Here is a 16,770-nt window from a genome sequence, read left to right on the forward strand (position 1 = left end):
ATGGAAAGGAGAAGTCTGCCACTAACACAAAGCAGTCAGATAGACCTGTGACTTCCCTGTGCATTTCCCAGGTAAAACTGAAGGAGCCAGTCTGTCTCACTCAAAGCTGGCAGAGCTAACACCTCACTCACTGGGAAGAAACAGTCCTAAATCAGTATCTTTATGTAAAAAATCCCCACCCCACCTAATTGTGAGAAATCGCTACTCACTTTTCATGGTTTAGGAAGGTTTATTAAACCTTATCAAAATACAACAAAAGACTGAATAAAGATAAAAGGTTACAATGCTGGGAACAAAAGATTTTCCCTGCCATGTGCTCAGCTGCCTCACAATGGAGGTTTTCCCCTTTTTAACCCTTTAACCCCTCCCAAAGTTCTGTCCATCAACCCCTTCTTCGCTGTCCAGAGGTGGAGATCTCGTCCTCAAATCCTGATTGGAGGTCAGATGTTGCCATAGTGACAAGCCAGCCCTCCCAGATGTCACAACCCTGGCTGTCTCTTGATAGCTGCGTGAGGGATTAAAACATAACTATAAATCTATAAAACTTTTCTTGAAATATATATATATATTATTTGTCTATTAATTGTGAGAGTCAATCATCACATTACTCATCTATCACATAATTTAACTGTCAAAAGCTTTTACAATCCTGCTCAAGTGTGAACTGCACTATCCATTGGTAAGTCAAAGGAAACACCATGTATTTTAGAGATTCCATTGTCCTTCATTCCCGCATTTATTTGCTTTCCTCTGCAAAGCCCTGGAACAGATGGATAGCTTGACTATCCACAGCTGACTTCTGAACTTGAAGGTAACTTTTTGAGTTGCATCTCATGTTGGAGGAAAAGCATGCAAAGAGGTGCATAAAAGATTTCAAAGATTTTGTACAGTGGAGATTAGCAGCAAACTATTGATTATGTGCAAAGGAATAAATAACAGATGGATGGGCCTTTTATTTTACTATTTTTTCCAAGTTCAGCTATTGATCTGATATGAATAGCTTTTGCAGAACAATTGCAACCCACGTAACCAACTAGGATTTTACAGTCTTTGTACAAAGATATTTTAAAAGATTAACACAGCTCTGGTAGGATGTGTTAGTATGCTGGGATAACAAGGCTCTTTGGAAGGTTTTGGAAGCTTCTTCCCAAGCGCCCATCAAATTACCTCCAAATTCTTATTATTTAGAGAGCAAATTAACTGCACACTATAGATTGTAACAAAGCTGTGGTCCCTGACCTGAAGATTTTACAAGTCTGAGACTCTGATCTAGTACCTTCTTAAATCTGTGGGAGTCTTTGCCTTGATTTCAGTGTGGGTTGAGTCAGATCCTCGTATTTAATGAGAATTAGCAACAGTTCTTGCTACACTCCAGTATACCCAGTTAGCTCACAGCAAACCCATGAGAAGTTCCCTGCAATGGTCCTGATAAATGCAATGGGGATCTTCACTTGTGAGTGAGTGAGCTCTTACCAATGAGGCCAATGCAGCCCTGCTGGGTGAGAGGGCAGGTGGTGATGACCACAGTGATTGTGGTGGTTTGCTCCTGGCTTTTTAGCACCAGGAGCAGCATGCATGGCTGTAAACCACACAAGGCTAAAATTCCTTCCCCGTGCTCTTTGCCTGAATGTGAGCTGTGCAGCCAGCTCCTGTGGAAAATCTCTGATGATGGGATTCCCTCCACATTCTGCCACAGCCGCCTTCCAAGTCAAAGCTGTGCATACACAGTCCTTGTCCCAATTTATTTAGCTACTTTGACTCACCAGCTTAACAGGTTGAGAGGAATTTACATCCACTCTTCAGCTACCACAGCACCAGGCCTACCAGCATCCAGCGTGTCACAGATGCTTGTGTGTATTTTGCTTCAATGCAAATGCTTTAGGCCTCAGTGCAGCAAAGTAATCAAGAATATGCTTGACTTTAAGTCCATGAATGATCTCTGAATCTGAGCCTTTGTACTCAGAACAAAACCCTTTAAATAAAGGCTGCTTGAAAAAGCAGCCCAGCTGTTTTTGAACAGCCCTCTAATAACAAACCCAAGAGCATTTGCATGGGTAGAAACAAAAGTTGGATAAGGAGGTTGATTCACAGTCTGGCTTCTGGAGACATTTTATAAATAGTTGCAAGAAAAACACAGGAGTTTTTCATTATTATTAGTTGATAAAACATGTTGACAGAATCCTTTTCAGGACTGTAACTTGGGGGCAGCATGTCTTTTTGGACAGCAGACACATGGCAAGCAATTTATTTGCTGAAGAAAGCCAGATGCTCCGTGTCCTTGGCAGGTGATTTGTAAGATTTAGGAAAATCAAACTTCTTACTAGAGTGTGGTAAATAAGTAAAATAAATAAATAAATAAGTCTCATTGCCCACAAGAAACTCTTCTATCCTTTTTGGCAGGACAGCTGGTTTTCAGCTACTTCTCCCCACAGTGTGACTGACAAGGAAGAGCAGGCCACCTAAGGGGAGAAGTGCTTCTTGTTTGTCATCCACTGCCCTCTCAGCACTGTGCTGCTGCATGAACGAGTTCAGATGCCTCTGTGGATTTTCACAGCATGTCCTAGGCAAGATTTATGGTCACAGTGATGATTGGTTGAGAGGGTGAAAGGCACACATAAAAGCCAGTACAAGGGCCAGGAACAAATGTGTTGAGCATCCTCCATCAAGCAGTTGTCCAGCCTCCCTTTGAAGCTGTTATGCAGCAAGCAGACACCTCTGGCAAACCTAGGATGGACAATTACCCAGAGATCAAGGGCTGGAAAATGGGAAATACAGTATGTCTCCTACATGTAGGGCTCGATCCACAGCTGACACAGACTGGCATCATGCCATTGGGAGAAGATTCTTTGTATAGACTGAGACCAGCTGAACACCAGAATTTCCAATAAAATAAAGTAGTTCTGTTAATAAACAAAATATTAGCAGAGGAAAAAACAGACATGATAAAGTTTGTGTTGTTTATCCTTCACACAGCTGGTCTTTTCTTAATTCTTCTTCAGCAGATGTTTGTGCTGGCACAGCTTAAAGATCAAAATATTGTACTGCTTTCAAGCCATATCAGGGAGAAGGCAGGAGTGCTGTAAAATATCCCCTGGGCCACTGGAGTTTATGAACCAATGAGCTAGAGAGACCATGCAACAGATTTTTGAATGTCTGTCTGAAGCCTCTGAATTCTGTGTGCTCTTACCCCCACTGTCCCTCCACGTATAACATTACTCCTTCTTTCATCAGGCTTCCTTCTCAGTCAAAATACTGACACTACCTCAAATACCATTTGGATAATTCCTCTGTAGTGAAGATCATGGGGAGGATTCCCCCATTTGCTGTTCTCTCCTGTGTACGCTTTATAGGTGACTGTATCCAAACACCTTCCAGTAACGCACTGCCATGGTGGCAGTATCGGTTACTCAGTGTTATTCTCTTTCCTTCACTCCCTTAAGAGACTTGTGGGTGCAATGAAGGTGTCAAAGGAAGTGAGAGGACTCAAAGTAAAAGGGAAACTGTCCCCTATCGTGGAGCTGCTCTTTCATACTACTCTTCTTTCCCTTTTGTGCTAGTACAGGCAGCAAGGAGAATTGAATTACCTTAGTGTCATCACATGAAGGTAAACCAGAAATATTTCTATAATTGTTTTTACTATTTGAATAACATGTAGAGGATCCTGAAATATTTTTGATTTAAACAAATAATTCCCTTCCCTGCCCAGACAGCTAAAGTCAGGATGGACAAAAGAGAGAGTGACATACGGACCATGCATTATATGGTGAGCAGCAGAGTTGCTCAATGCTGCCTAAATTTCCCTAAAGTACAGGAATTCAGCAGAAAAACGTAGGTGGCCATCCCAATGTGATTTGAGCCTCTTTCTGAGGAAGCTCTGACTGCCTCCACTCCTTCAAATAAGAGATTTAATCTGACATTCCAATCCCTGTGTGTGGGTGGAGACCTCCCTGTACCTCTTCTGGTTTGGCAGGGTCAATGTGTGACCTCTCACAGCTCGAGGATGACAACAGATGAGTAAAGGCAATGAGTGCTACAAATGTGTGGGAGGGAGAGGCCGGTAGCTGGAGCCCTTGGAAAGACCTTCATTTTTCTAAAGTTCTATTTTTAATGACTGTAATATTCTATTAGTGTTCAGGGGAGATATAATTAGGACATTGTTTCTATTTTGAGATTGTTTTTGTCTGAGTATTGATTTGGACTGCAAACCAGTTCTTTGGCAACCTCCTGCTTTTCTGTATTATGAGGCAGCAGTCCTTGGCTGTACCTAATGAGATCAGAGTCAGCATTTACTGGACATGTTCACCCCACCAGCTCCAACTAGGCACTTGGGTAGGCTGACACCATTTTGTCTGAGTCTTAAGTGTTTTCAGTTGCTGGAACCTAAGGCTGGGGATTATGCAGCAACAGATAAAAGAATACAAATAGTCAGATGTTGGGATTTTGAAGTGTGTTTAATGCAACACTTAAAAAATGTGTACGCTATTTCATAGTTTTCTCTGATTTGTCCATGACTAATCTGGTGTGGGCAGTGTTTTCTTTAACTGTCTCCCAATAAAACCACTCTGCATAATCATGCACCAGACTATTTATTCCTGGGAATGGCTTGCATCACACATGAAAGAATGTAATAATGACACTTGGATGGAGTACTGTTATTTATGGAGGAAAAGGTCGTGTTCTGTGCCTGCACCAGCAGTGGGTGGCTGCAGCCTTGGTGTTGGAGTGCTGTGCTGCCAGCAGATAGGGAAGTGTGCCTCACAGCCAGTTGCTTTTGTCATTGGGGCAGAGCTGGGGCATCATGCTCCTCGGTTCAGGCCTTGTTATTTAAATCACTCTGTGAACAAAACTCCTGCCTTTTCCTTCTGATAAATAGTGAAAAAGCCAGTGCAAGCTAACAGAAATGGGGAAGTGAGTGAGTGAGTGAGTGAGTGAGTGAGTGAGTGAGTGAGTGAGTGAGTGAGTGAGTGAGTGAGTGAGTGAGTGAGTGAGTGAGTGAGTGAGTGAGTTTATCATACTGCTGGTATATATTGGTATCCCCATGTCTTCTGTTAAGGGAGAAATTCGTGGCTGTTTTTTGTTGTTATTTCTGGAAAGTGATCATTTTTAATCCCCAGTCCTTCTCCCTTTTCGTCCAGCTCCCATATTACTTGCCAGGTTTGCCTTTCAGACATTCCAGGAACACCCTCCTGGCTGCAGGAAACTGCAGGGCCACCAGCCGTGCTCTGCTCTGCCTTGTGCCCAGCTGGGAGCTCATCTCGCCCCACCCTGCTCAGCTGGTTGCTCCCTGGCTCTGCAAAGCAAAACAAGGATGTCGTTCTGCTCCTCCTGCCTCTGCATCTCTTTATACCTGATGTTTTCTCACAGTATCACCTTGATTCTGTTTCCTTTTGGCATGGGCCTCTAAACTGAACTTCAGCCTTTTCATTTGACTATTCCACTCATGTACATTTATAACACAGGATATCTGATATGCTAGCCTTGTAGAGACACACCATCTCTTTCCTCCTGGTTATTTTTAATTGATTTTTTTTTTTAAGAAAATGAGCAAACACATCAAAGGAGATACTGTGCAGTTTAAGCTTTAGGAAAAGTTCAGGTAGCAAGAAGAGCAGAGAGCTCAGTCTTTAAAAATCTTTAAAAAAAGAAAAACAGAAAATGTTTACCCTTCTAGAAGTGCTGTATGTCAGTTGTGCTGTGTTGTAGATAGAACAGCAGGTCTTCTGGAAAAAAAATAGCAATGTGGAATTCTTTGTTTACAGGGCATTGCCAAGCCTGGATTAAATGTGGTAAATGGAGAAGGGTAGAGGATTTCTGTTTCATTCCCTATGCTCGCTGTTGTCACTGCCAGTTGTGTTGGCAGAGTGTTGCCACTGACAGCACAGAGTCTACTGGTCACAGTCTTTTCTTGTTTGCAACCCCCTTTTTTTGCATTTTGGAATTGACTGTTGTAACTCCATTGGCTGTTCAGTGGTAACAAAACAGCAAAAATTAATGCATATATGGTTGCTGGAGTAAGCATGGTAGGTACTGAATACTCAGGGAAAGAAATTTTTTTACAAAGTCACTCTTATAAGTGAAAATGAACTTCTGGGGAAGAATTGATCATCCCAGTTATCATCTGTGGGGATGAAAAAAACCATGCTTGGTCTTGAGCTCTGAACTGACTTACACATTTTTGTGTGTGTGTGGTCTAGACTCCTGTGCAATTCAGTCATAGCCTAGCCCTGATTTTCCCATTGTTTTACATTTAAGGCATGCTCAGAGCTTTCCAATCTTTTTGCCTTTCCTCAGCAATATTTGTAACTTACTACCTAAAAAATAATAAAAATTTTAGAGTCAGTTTTTATCTCTCCTTCACTTCTAGGTGACCTGATGGAGTACAGTCTTGCCATCACCTTATAAATCAGCTGTTTGAGAGGGGGGAAAAGGGACTGTGCAGATAATTACTCTGAAAAACTTGAAATTATCTATCCCTGAAGCAGCTGGAAAGACTGCTAATGCAGTAGAATATTTTGTGTAAGAGAAGCAGTGAAGGGTTGCACATATCTTTTCTCCTCTTCCCAAACATTTGCAGGTGCTTGTCAACACAGAAGTGACATCTTGGAGCTGTCGTGCATCCACATGGGGCCATTGGCCACTGAGAAGTCCTCTGAAGTGTGACAGCCCTTTGGAAATCTCAGGCAGGGAAGGGGGTGCCCCTTTGGTTCCTGTTGTTAGAGCTTTTCAAGGTAACAAACCCCATCTGGCCCCAGCCCCATGTGGGAGTGGTGGGGCAGTGTCTGGATCTGCCTGGCACTCCATCCTTGTGCCCAGCTCCATGTGCTGCCCCTCTGCTTCACTTTGAACTTTACTTACTCTTTATTTTCTCAGTGATTGAGTTAAGGGCGAGGATTTGAGCTAGTTGGTTTAAATTCAAGCCATATGAGACAGAAGTGATTTTCTTGGACAGGAAAAAAAATCTTGGAGAGTTTATAGGACTTACAATTGCTCTGTATTTTCATGGAGTATGAACACAATTTGTCTCTCTACTTCTCAATCTCAATGTCTTATTGGATTTTATTGGATTAGCTTGTTGTTCTTGGAATTTCCATGTACTGGCGTGGTCTCAGCAAACCTTTTTTTCATATTTGGTTAGCCTGGAGATTGCAGTCTTTCTTTGACAATATGAAATTGCTTGTACAGATGATCCCTGCTCATCTCTTTCTCCTAATTGTGTTCAATACAATTACATGTCTCTCCATCCATGCTTCAGTCCTCCTTGGACCCAGGCTGACCTAAGCTAAAATCCTGGACAAGCACAACCATCCACGGGAAGATGCTATTAATACTCCTGTCATGTGCTTACTAGCAACAGTTCCATAAAGAACTGGACACTGGCAAGTGAAGAACCTGCTGAAATCAAGAATGGTGTGGTAGTAGGAATCTTTGGTATTTTTATGAAGAATTAAGAAGAAGCCTCTGAAGAACCTTTGTGCTTTCTAGGTATCATGGTGAAGAAGCATCTGATCATCTTACTAGACAATTCTATGCTCTTATATTGCATACCTTGAGTGAGACACCAGTCCTGCATAGCTGCAGCACCATCCTCCCCCATGCCTTGCACAGAAGCCAGACCCTTCTAAAACCCAGATATTCATATTCCCATTAAAATCTGAACAAGGGTTTTTCCATCAACAGTTTCAGGCTATCAGTCTCAGCTGTGAATGCAAAAATTCATCAGGCAAAGGCTAAAGAAGTCACACCTGTCAGCCTGACACACTGTTTATCTTGAAGACTTTACTTCAGAAAGCTTAAACAGTAGAGTATTTGTTTTCCTTCCTGCCATCTATGAGGTTATGCAGTGATTTGAGTGTGCTCATGCACAGCTTTCATAAGCCAACCTTAATTGCACAGCAATGTGCCATAAAAACAAAGATTAGGCATTGTTATCTAGGAACCAATTTTACATTTTTCTCCTCTGACTTGAACTGTTTAAAATATAGGGCACTATCTCATTTTGGCTATGCATAAATATCTCAGTTGTCAAACTGCTCTTACTCAACCAGCCAACTTTTCCTGGTGGTTGAAAATCATAGTGTTTAATTGTGTCAACAGAGGTGAAAAATATTATTGGTTCACCACCTGGCTGCACCATATAGTTTAAAAAAGTAAGAAACAGAGTGTGCAATTTAAGGGACTGAAAAAATTTTTACCCATTAAAAATGAATACGATGGAAGGACAGAAGGAAGAAAATAAACAGATTATGTGCTTCTTTATCCAGGTGCATTCTCACTTTATCCTTTCTAGCTGACTTTGAATCTTCAAAAGAGTGTAGATATAAAGAGGGTGTGATAGGGGCCCAAGGCATCAGAAAGGCTTCTGCCAGATTTCTACAAGCTTTCAATTAGTCTGTGACTGCGCAGTCTTGAAATTGTTCAATAGTCACTGCCACCTACATGAGCAGAATTGACAAGTAAAAAGCATGATGGACCAACACAAAATTCAGTTTTCCTGGACTCAGTGTTTACTGTAGTTCTGGTGACCTCATCTGTCTTACAACTGAGAGGAAAGCTGTTCAGTGTATAAATTCATAGTAAACTCCCTGGGTGCAGGAAAAAAAGTCACATATTAATTTATAGCATCCACTGAATTCTCTCCTCACTGGACAAAAGTGTTGGCAAACAGTGTAAGCCATCTGCTCCTAGGAATAGGTTTCAAGGAAGTGGTTTATGGTTCATGGTGTTTGAAGTCCCTTTTGTGTAACTCTTCATCAATGAAGAGTGCAGCTCTGGCATTAGCTTTCCAATTGGAATCTCACTGAAAAAAACTGTGGACGGGAACACTGTCCTGTATCAAGTATCATTTGCAGACAATTGATTACCTTTTGTGTAATGCACATATGTCCCAGATTGCAAGGCAAGACGTATTCTATTTGCCATCTGTATGGCAGTTGTCTTCTGTTAAGAGGGCAGTTTTCCTTATCTCTTCCACAACCAATCCTCTGTCTGAGGAGACATCTGCTGATAATAGGCTATTGAATATCACTGTATGACTGATAAGAACAATAGCATCCCATTGTGAGATATTTGCCCAGAGGGAAGGAACCAAGCATTCTACCCAGATATAATGTGGAGATTCTGGAACACCAGCATGGCTTCTCCACTGGATTTCCCAGAGGAACAGCTGCCTCTTCCACTGGATCTTCAGAGGAAGACTATACCTCTTCTACAGGATCCCTCCTCCAACAGAACCACACCTGACACTCCAGGAGGACTGCAGCCACAATTCCAATTGGACTGCTACCAACACCCTGACCCACAGGGTGTCAGGTTGGGTTCTGACTCTGTCAGCGTTGTTTTGGTTTACTGCATTGTTTATTTTATGTTTTTATTTTCTTCCCTAATAAAGAACTGTTATTCCTGCTCCCATATTTTTGCCTGAAAGCCCCTTAATTTAAAATTTATAGCAATTCAGAGGGAGGGGGGGTTTACATTTTTCCATTTCAGGGGAGAGTCCTGCCTTCCTCAGCAGACACCTGTCTTTCCAAACCAAGACAACATATAATGTAATGGTATTTTTATCAGAGCAAAAACTACTGAGCATTTTTTGCTAGGTGAGCTACATGAAGTCTCTCTCCTTTATCCCACATAGATGTAACCAGATGTGCAGGATCTAGCAAATGTAAGGTGAAAAGAGAGAATTAGATAGATCTATTATCCTCTTCTCCTGCAGTGTAGGCTATGATGTTTTCACTCAGTAACTCACATTCTAAATCAAATACTTGTCTCAAACAAAAGCATAAAGCCTCTTTTATATGGGAGCAAATGGTGGGATAGATTGAACTAAGTACAACTTGCATTAACATGTGTATAGATGGATGAAGTGCATCCACATCTTCGCAGTCTCTTCTGCGTAGGTGGGAACACTGCTGGCTTCTTAGGGAATTTTCAAATGTGGACCAAGAAGGCAGTAATCAGCCTGCAAGGTAAGGAAGGAGAGCTGTAATAAGCAATGCTTTGGCCAAGGAAGGAGATTTAAGGAGCAAACATTGATTCACAGCTTCTGTCAAAAGTTTGCAATGAGGCTCAGCTGTGGATCTTGGGAGAAGGTGAGACACGAGGTACAAGAGAAATCCCTACAGCAAGGCTGCTTGGATGCACAGAACTCATTGATTCAAGCTCAGTAGCCTCTGGTCTGCTCACAAACACTCTTTTATTTGAGGCCAGTAAAGAAAAAGAATATGGAGACTATGAATTGCTATGAGGGTTGCAGTCTTTATCTTCTGCCCAAGAGCTGTGGGCACTGCTGAGATAGCATTCTGAGAATGCTGGCCATACTTTGTGTATCCAGGCCCCTGATGGACACCAGCTTTGCTCAGCGCTGCCTTCTACAAGGAGCTTGTCTGTGAGAGGGGCCTGCCACAATGGTCCAGGCAACCAGAAGGGTTTGCTGGCCTTGAGTGTGCCAGTAGAATGACCTAGTGATGTGAAAGAGCAGAGTTATAGTCCCAACTCTCTTATTTTGTAAAAGAAAACCACTTTTGTTTACATTCCCCTGACCTCTCATTGGTAAATTCTTCTTCACTTCCTGCCTGTGTTGTATGCTGTGTGCCAGCCCAGTGGAACAGAAATCTTGTTTTCCAGTCCTAAGGCAAGTTTTGCTGTGAAGTAAAGAGACTGCCCAGCTCTAGTTTCAGCATACTGTGCTAGTAACAATTCTCTGAACTCTGGCATTCTGCATGGTCAAAGAGAATTTCCTCCTCTCCCTCCTTCCTTCGTTTCCTTTCTCCCTCCCTCCCCGCATCCCCATTAGCCTCTTATGAAATTAATAAACATACAGTGTTTGTTGACTGGGTGGAGAAATTGCATTCAGATCACATAATGTCTGAGGCCTGGCTAGTCTGTGAATCTGTTCTGGTCTTTGCTAAATGGAGCAGGAAGCTCTCCAGTCTAGTAGCAAATATCTTAGGGGGGAAAATATCTTAAGGGGAAAACAAAAAGGCAAAGAAAACTCCGCTTTGTATTGCTATTAATTAGAGAACCAGGTCAGTATGATTTGCAGACCCTTGACCCACTCTTTTTTCCTTTTTTTTTTTTTTTTTCTTTTATTTTCTTTCTTTCTTTCTTTTTTTTTTTTTTTTTTTTTTTTTTTTTTTTGTATGTGTGTGTGTAAGAGATTGTGGTCATTATCACCAAAACCTGAGAACTTCTACAGGTCATTAAAATGTGATAAATATGTTTGGGCCAGGAATTTTCTAGAGTCTTATGGGTATGCACATATCACCCAGTTCCCTTCTCAGAGAGAGATGAATGCATCTGAACACATATGGGCTCCCAGGCCAAAAGACGGAAGCTGTAAGAGCTGCACACATTTGTCTCTCTCAGCCATTGCGACAACCTGCAACCTTCTCCTCCTGTAGGAGATCTTGAGCTGTTCAATGTGTCTGGGGCCTCTCCCCAGGCCTTGCCCCTTGCATTTGCTGTGCTACCATACTGGATCAGGTTTCTCTAAGACTTGTCTGTCAGGGCACCATCATCAGTAGGCTTGACGGTCACGTCTAAGTAGGTGCCTGGCTTGCTGCTTCTGCCAAACTACCACGTTTCCCTCAGGCCACTATCAAAGATGTCAGCAGCACATGCCTTCCTGTTATTTTTATTTGTGGGTGTATGCGTGTGGCTCTTCTGAACATGGACAGGAATTTCCTTTCCTGAGTCTAGACATCAGCCACTCACTATTTCTGTAGCTTGCTAACAGACTGTCTGCTGCCCTGGGCCCTTTGATTTTTCCCATGAGAGCAGCAAATTGGTTGGGCTGATAGAGGAGGCCTTTTGTGATACTCTGGGTGTGCAGCCTGGTTTTTGCTGGTGTGTTTTAACTGTACTAACAGTCCCTATAAAGCAAACCTGGCACCTGACAGGGGTTGTTTCTCTGCCTCCTGCTACAGGGTCTGGCTACCCTGGTGTTGCCAGAGCACTTCTGCCTCAGGGAGAAAGAGAGATGGGGTGATCCCAGCCCAGACTGGTGGGACTGTGAGATGTTTGGCCAGATCCACACTCTGGAAAACGCATTGTCCAGACAGCCATCTGGGAGCAGGCAAGTCAAGGTGAAGTTCTTCCCAAACTGACACAGCTGTCCCCTTCCCACTGTGTGGAGTCCCCTCAGTGGCACCCTGGGGATTTCTGCACTGACTTTCAGATGCAGCTACTCATTATGCTGTGCTTAATGTAGCATGGTCCCAAATAAAGCTCTTGGTATGCTTTCTGGGTTTGCAGACTCACAGGCTGTGAGCTGCTTCAGAAGACTTTCAGAGATTTCAGTGGTCTTTTACAAGTGGCCAAAATTAAGTACTTTCCTGGGACTTGTTGAGAGCAACAGATGGAGCCTGGGTACACTAAGCAGTCTTTTTTTGTAACTTTCTTGGTGTTTCCTGTTATATGAATTTACAAGGAAAAGAAACCTTTCTAGAAAAGTGACTACCAGAAGGATAAAAACGCAGGTAGCATTTGTCTCAGTGTGCATCAAGGGTGAGCAGCCAGAAATTTCATAGCAGAGATTGTAAAGTAGAGGAGAAAAGATTGGTAAAGTGACTAAGGACAAACTCCCACAATACAAATTATTTATCTCCTTCCCTTTTTAGCCCGTGACTGTCCATCTGTATGAGTGTCTGCCTGCCTGTGTGTCATTCCTCCTCCCCTCAGAAACTTTTGAAGTGGTTGTCTTATTTCAGTCAAAGTAGCTGAAGGATAAAGACCTCAGCATTGCTAAGGTTCTGGGATTATCTGGAAAGCAGACATCTGCTGTGGAGCAAACGACTCTGCCAGTGCTCCTCATCTGGAGGAGAGGGTGCAGGTCTGCCTGAATCCCTGTGACATTTTGTGGGATTACACAGGGTCCACAGGCATGCATGATGGCAGAACACCAGACTTTAATGCTCCCAGTTTTCACCAATATGCTTATTTGTGCATTCACAGGAGCCTGCTATGAATACAGGTTATATGACACTGTAGCATGAAAGAAAATTAAATGCTGGATGTGAATACAGTCATTGCTGAAGTTCTATAGCTTTGGCACAGCCATCCCCTGTGCCTCTGCTGTGAAACACGCCTGTGAATCTCACATCCAAAAGACAACAGGAACCTGTGGAGCCAATAAATGCAGACTTTTTGAGAAGTCTGTTTTGGGACTCCATTTTCCAGCTAGAGTGACTCAAGGGAGATAAGGAATTAACAGAAATAAGGACATAAGGAAGTAGACAGAAATAAGAATTCATTACTATAGGCTTTCTTTTGTAACAGAGAATATGCTAAGCTTCCAGGTGAAGTGTCATTTCCTTGGAAATACATAGCCAAAGTCAGAGTGGCATAACCAGTGCTATCCAGGAAGCCCAGTGGTGAAAAAAATGTGTTTTTTAAGAAAGAGGAGGAATGAGAGATTAGGCAGACGAGAAATAAACACTGCAGACTGGATGAGGAAGCCGTGTTTTCTGGGAAGCAGTGACAAGGTACAACTAGGCAGGTGAGTGATCAAAGTGGCCTGATGTGGCAGTGGGGCCTGTGCAGTGAGACAAGGCTGGGCTATGTCCAAGAAGAACTGCCCAGTTCTACTGCCTGCTGCACTGGTTAATGCCCTCAGACCAAAGGCTGAGAACCTGAAGAGATTTCAGAGAAGAGTTATTGGAGAGAATTTGGTGTTAAATCCACTTTGACTGCTGAGGATGTGAGCAGCTCCAGGTAGTGTGTTTGTCTGAGTCGGAGATGGAGAGGCCTTCTGGGTCTCAGCCTGAAGCTTTGCATGGCAAGAAGAATACCAAAGAGACCTCACTGTGCGTTGACCACAGTGGGACAGAAGACTTAAAAGGTGGAAAATCAGAAAAATTCAAATTGCAAATGCCATAACCATGAAGACAACATATGTCTGGAATGGATAACCAAGGATGTGGTAAATTCTCCAGAGCTCGGAGTCAAAAAAAGATCCCCTGGAATTCCCGCAAGGTACAATGCTTGATTCAGAGATCAGAGAGTGAAATGCTGTGGTGCATGTTATGCAAGAGGCCAGACCATGTGATTGGTCTGGCTGGCTCTGGCCTTCAGAAATATGAACCATTGTTGTAGAAAGGGTCTAGGAGAATTACCATGAGACAAGAAACAGAATAATTAAATAACTGCAGTATTTTCAAGGGTACATATAAAAGAGTGGACCATTTTTTTAAGCAACAACAGAGATTGGGGGAAGATTGTGGAGAGTAAGGAGTTTGCTTTTTTCCTATTTGGAAACTTGCCCATTGTATGACTTAGACCCCAGAGATAAAGTTGGTCTTCTGGAGGTTCATGAGCTCATTCACAGACAATATTTATTGGAAGATTAGTGGAGTTTCTAAGTGGACTTATCCTAAAGTATTACTGGCTTCCAGAATGCATTCATCAGTCTTCAGGGTGCACTAAGGCATGGTCTTGCAAAGAACAGATTTACACAAATGGCTTATTAACAAAATCAGGATCAGGGCCAAACAGATGTCAGTATGACTGATTAGCTCAAAATAAACACAGTTGTGAGATAAGAAATAGCTGGGGTTTTGCTTCATCTTCTTGTGGTTGCATACTCAATAGATGATGGGAAATGACATGTTAGGTATGAGGTTAAATGACTCATCCACTCCTGCAACTCATAGAAGGCAAAGCTGAAGAATCCAGGAATTTTCAGTCCATGGGTATAAATTAAACAATGGTCCTGATCCAGGAAACTCTGCCATGGACATGAATCCCCCCAAGGTGTGGAGCCTCCCGTTCTTAGGATTATGCAGGTGTGGGTTTTTATTTTGGCAGCCAAAACTCCCTAAGCACTGAAATAACTATCATTTTCATCATGCCACATGCATTAAAGTTGTGATAGGCAAAAATATTAGAAAAAAAGTTTCTCTCATGAGATCTTAAATGTTAATTGATTTGGCTAAATGTGGAATAAACACACTTCTAATGGTTTCTCATTAAAATCTGTGTTACCTTGCTTTGATCTATGTCATCAGCATGTGAAGTACCAAACGGTGTACAGACCAAATCTAGTGCTACAGGTCAGAGAATTATATTAAACATGAACCAGCCACATTGATCCATGCACATTGAAAACTGGTGATCAAATTCATTTGCTACACTGCTTTTCAGAGAATAAGCAAGTCAGACTTAAGGCACAGAGATGAAAACGGCAGCAAAATTTATTTTGGTACTCCTTTTGAACAAAACGTGATTGCTCACTCAAACATGGAAGAAATTCTCCATTTTTTAATGTTCTTAATGAGAAACTGGGATTTGCATTACAGAGTACTCTGCTTTGGTAACTGTATAAATCCATGAAAGCAATTTCTAGTCATTCAAACAACTGCATTGTTACCATTTTCTAAGTGAAGCATTTGGGTTTTTCAGTTTGATTTCCAGCGCTAATTTTTCACCTAAATAATTTAAGAAGTTAGGTGTCCGAACCACTGCTGAACAAACCATTGTAGACAACCTAATAAAATAATTCCTCTTCTCAACATCCATTTTCATTGTGAAAGTGAAGCAGCTAGGGAGAAGGAAGAACTGTTTCTGATCAATTTGAAATTAAAGTATTCTTTCTTAATACTTCTTACAATTTCTATTACCAGTAGGTGAAGACACCAACACAGCAAAAGCTCTATACCTGGGCTTCTTTGAAAACCTGATGCTGCTTTTTGTGGATTGCACTCTAAATAATTTAATTAACCTTTGAAAACCCTGCTAGGATCACTTTGCATCTTATTTTATTCATTTCCAAGGTGAAGATGACTCTACTTGTTTGCAGTAGAGGAGCATTATGAAAATAACATTCTCACTTGCCTCTAGTGGTGTCATTCCTCCTGTTATCCAGACAAAGATAGTGCAGTCCTAATTCTCCTCCTGCCCTACCCTGATCTGTGCTCTGGCTCAGCTATTGACTAATCTCCAAAATCAAGGGTAACATTTTATGTATTTTTTGCCTCTCTCTGTGTTGTTCTCTGCCGTTTTACAGCAGTGAAAACCTCTGCTTTCCCTCTATGCTTTCAGTCAATAGCAAGTGTTAGGATAAAAGTTCATTATTTAGCATAGTCCCACTTCTTGTTCTCTCTGGAACCTTTAAAATTTTCATATCATAGAGATGTTACTGAGAAGCATTTAAATCTAATCTGGGTTCCCAGAAATGCATGGGGTTAATTTTGCGTATTTACACTTCATTTTTACGAAACAGTCTTTCCTACAAGTCCAATCTTTGAGCTGGGGAAGACCTGTTTTCTTAGCAAGAATGTAAGCAGTCTTGAGGGGATGGGAAGAGACGATTTAGTAGGATTAGGCTGTAAGTATCTCATCCCTTCTTTAGGTATCAAGCTGAAGTGTTTAATTTAAGCAACTTGTTGCTCTAAAGTCCTATCAAATCAAGAGGCATGAAAATAGAACATTCAACAGATAGTTATCTTCTTACCTTGAATCAACGCCATCATTTCAAAAACTAGTAGCTTGGAATACACCTCCTTAGCCAGGTCTCCAGCTTATGCAAATGGTGGGTGCCTCTCTCAAGATTGGTGGTATTATATCAGCTTTTGCAACTCAGGCTCTGTCCTTGCAAACTTTGCTATGGATGAGATTGGTCCTCCTCATTTTTACTCTCATCAGTCAGTGTTTTTGCTCTACCAAAGCAATTTTCCCTCTCATGTATGGTATTCCACACTATGATAATCCAAATTCCCAAGTGTCCCTGAAGCTGACAAAAGTCAGCTGACAAAAGTAGTGACTGCTCTCCTCCAT

General features: G+C 42.0%; 1 long non-coding RNA gene across 3 annotated transcripts in view; it reads right to left on the bottom strand.

Moving 5' to 3' along the window:
* Positions 1–215: 215 nt before the first annotated feature.
* The window catches only part of LOC134417290 (uncharacterized), a 73,847-nt gene continuing 57,292 nt past the window's right edge, over positions 216–16,770 (bottom strand). For 2 of the 3 annotated variants that reach the window (XR_010027545.1, XR_010027546.1), the window contains one exon: positions 9,034–9,958. This is a non-coding gene — a long non-coding RNA (uncharacterized LOC134417290). Of the gene's footprint in view, positions 506–5,663; positions 5,721–9,033; positions 9,959–16,770 lie in introns of those variants that run through there. The other variant, XR_010027547.1, reaches the window with a different exon arrangement.

This window comes from Melospiza melodia, chromosome 4 (assembly GCF_035770615.1).
Source record: "Melospiza melodia melodia isolate bMelMel2 chromosome 4, bMelMel2.pri, whole genome shotgun sequence".
Lineage (NCBI taxonomy): Eukaryota > Metazoa > Chordata > Aves > Passeriformes > Passerellidae > Melospiza > Melospiza melodia.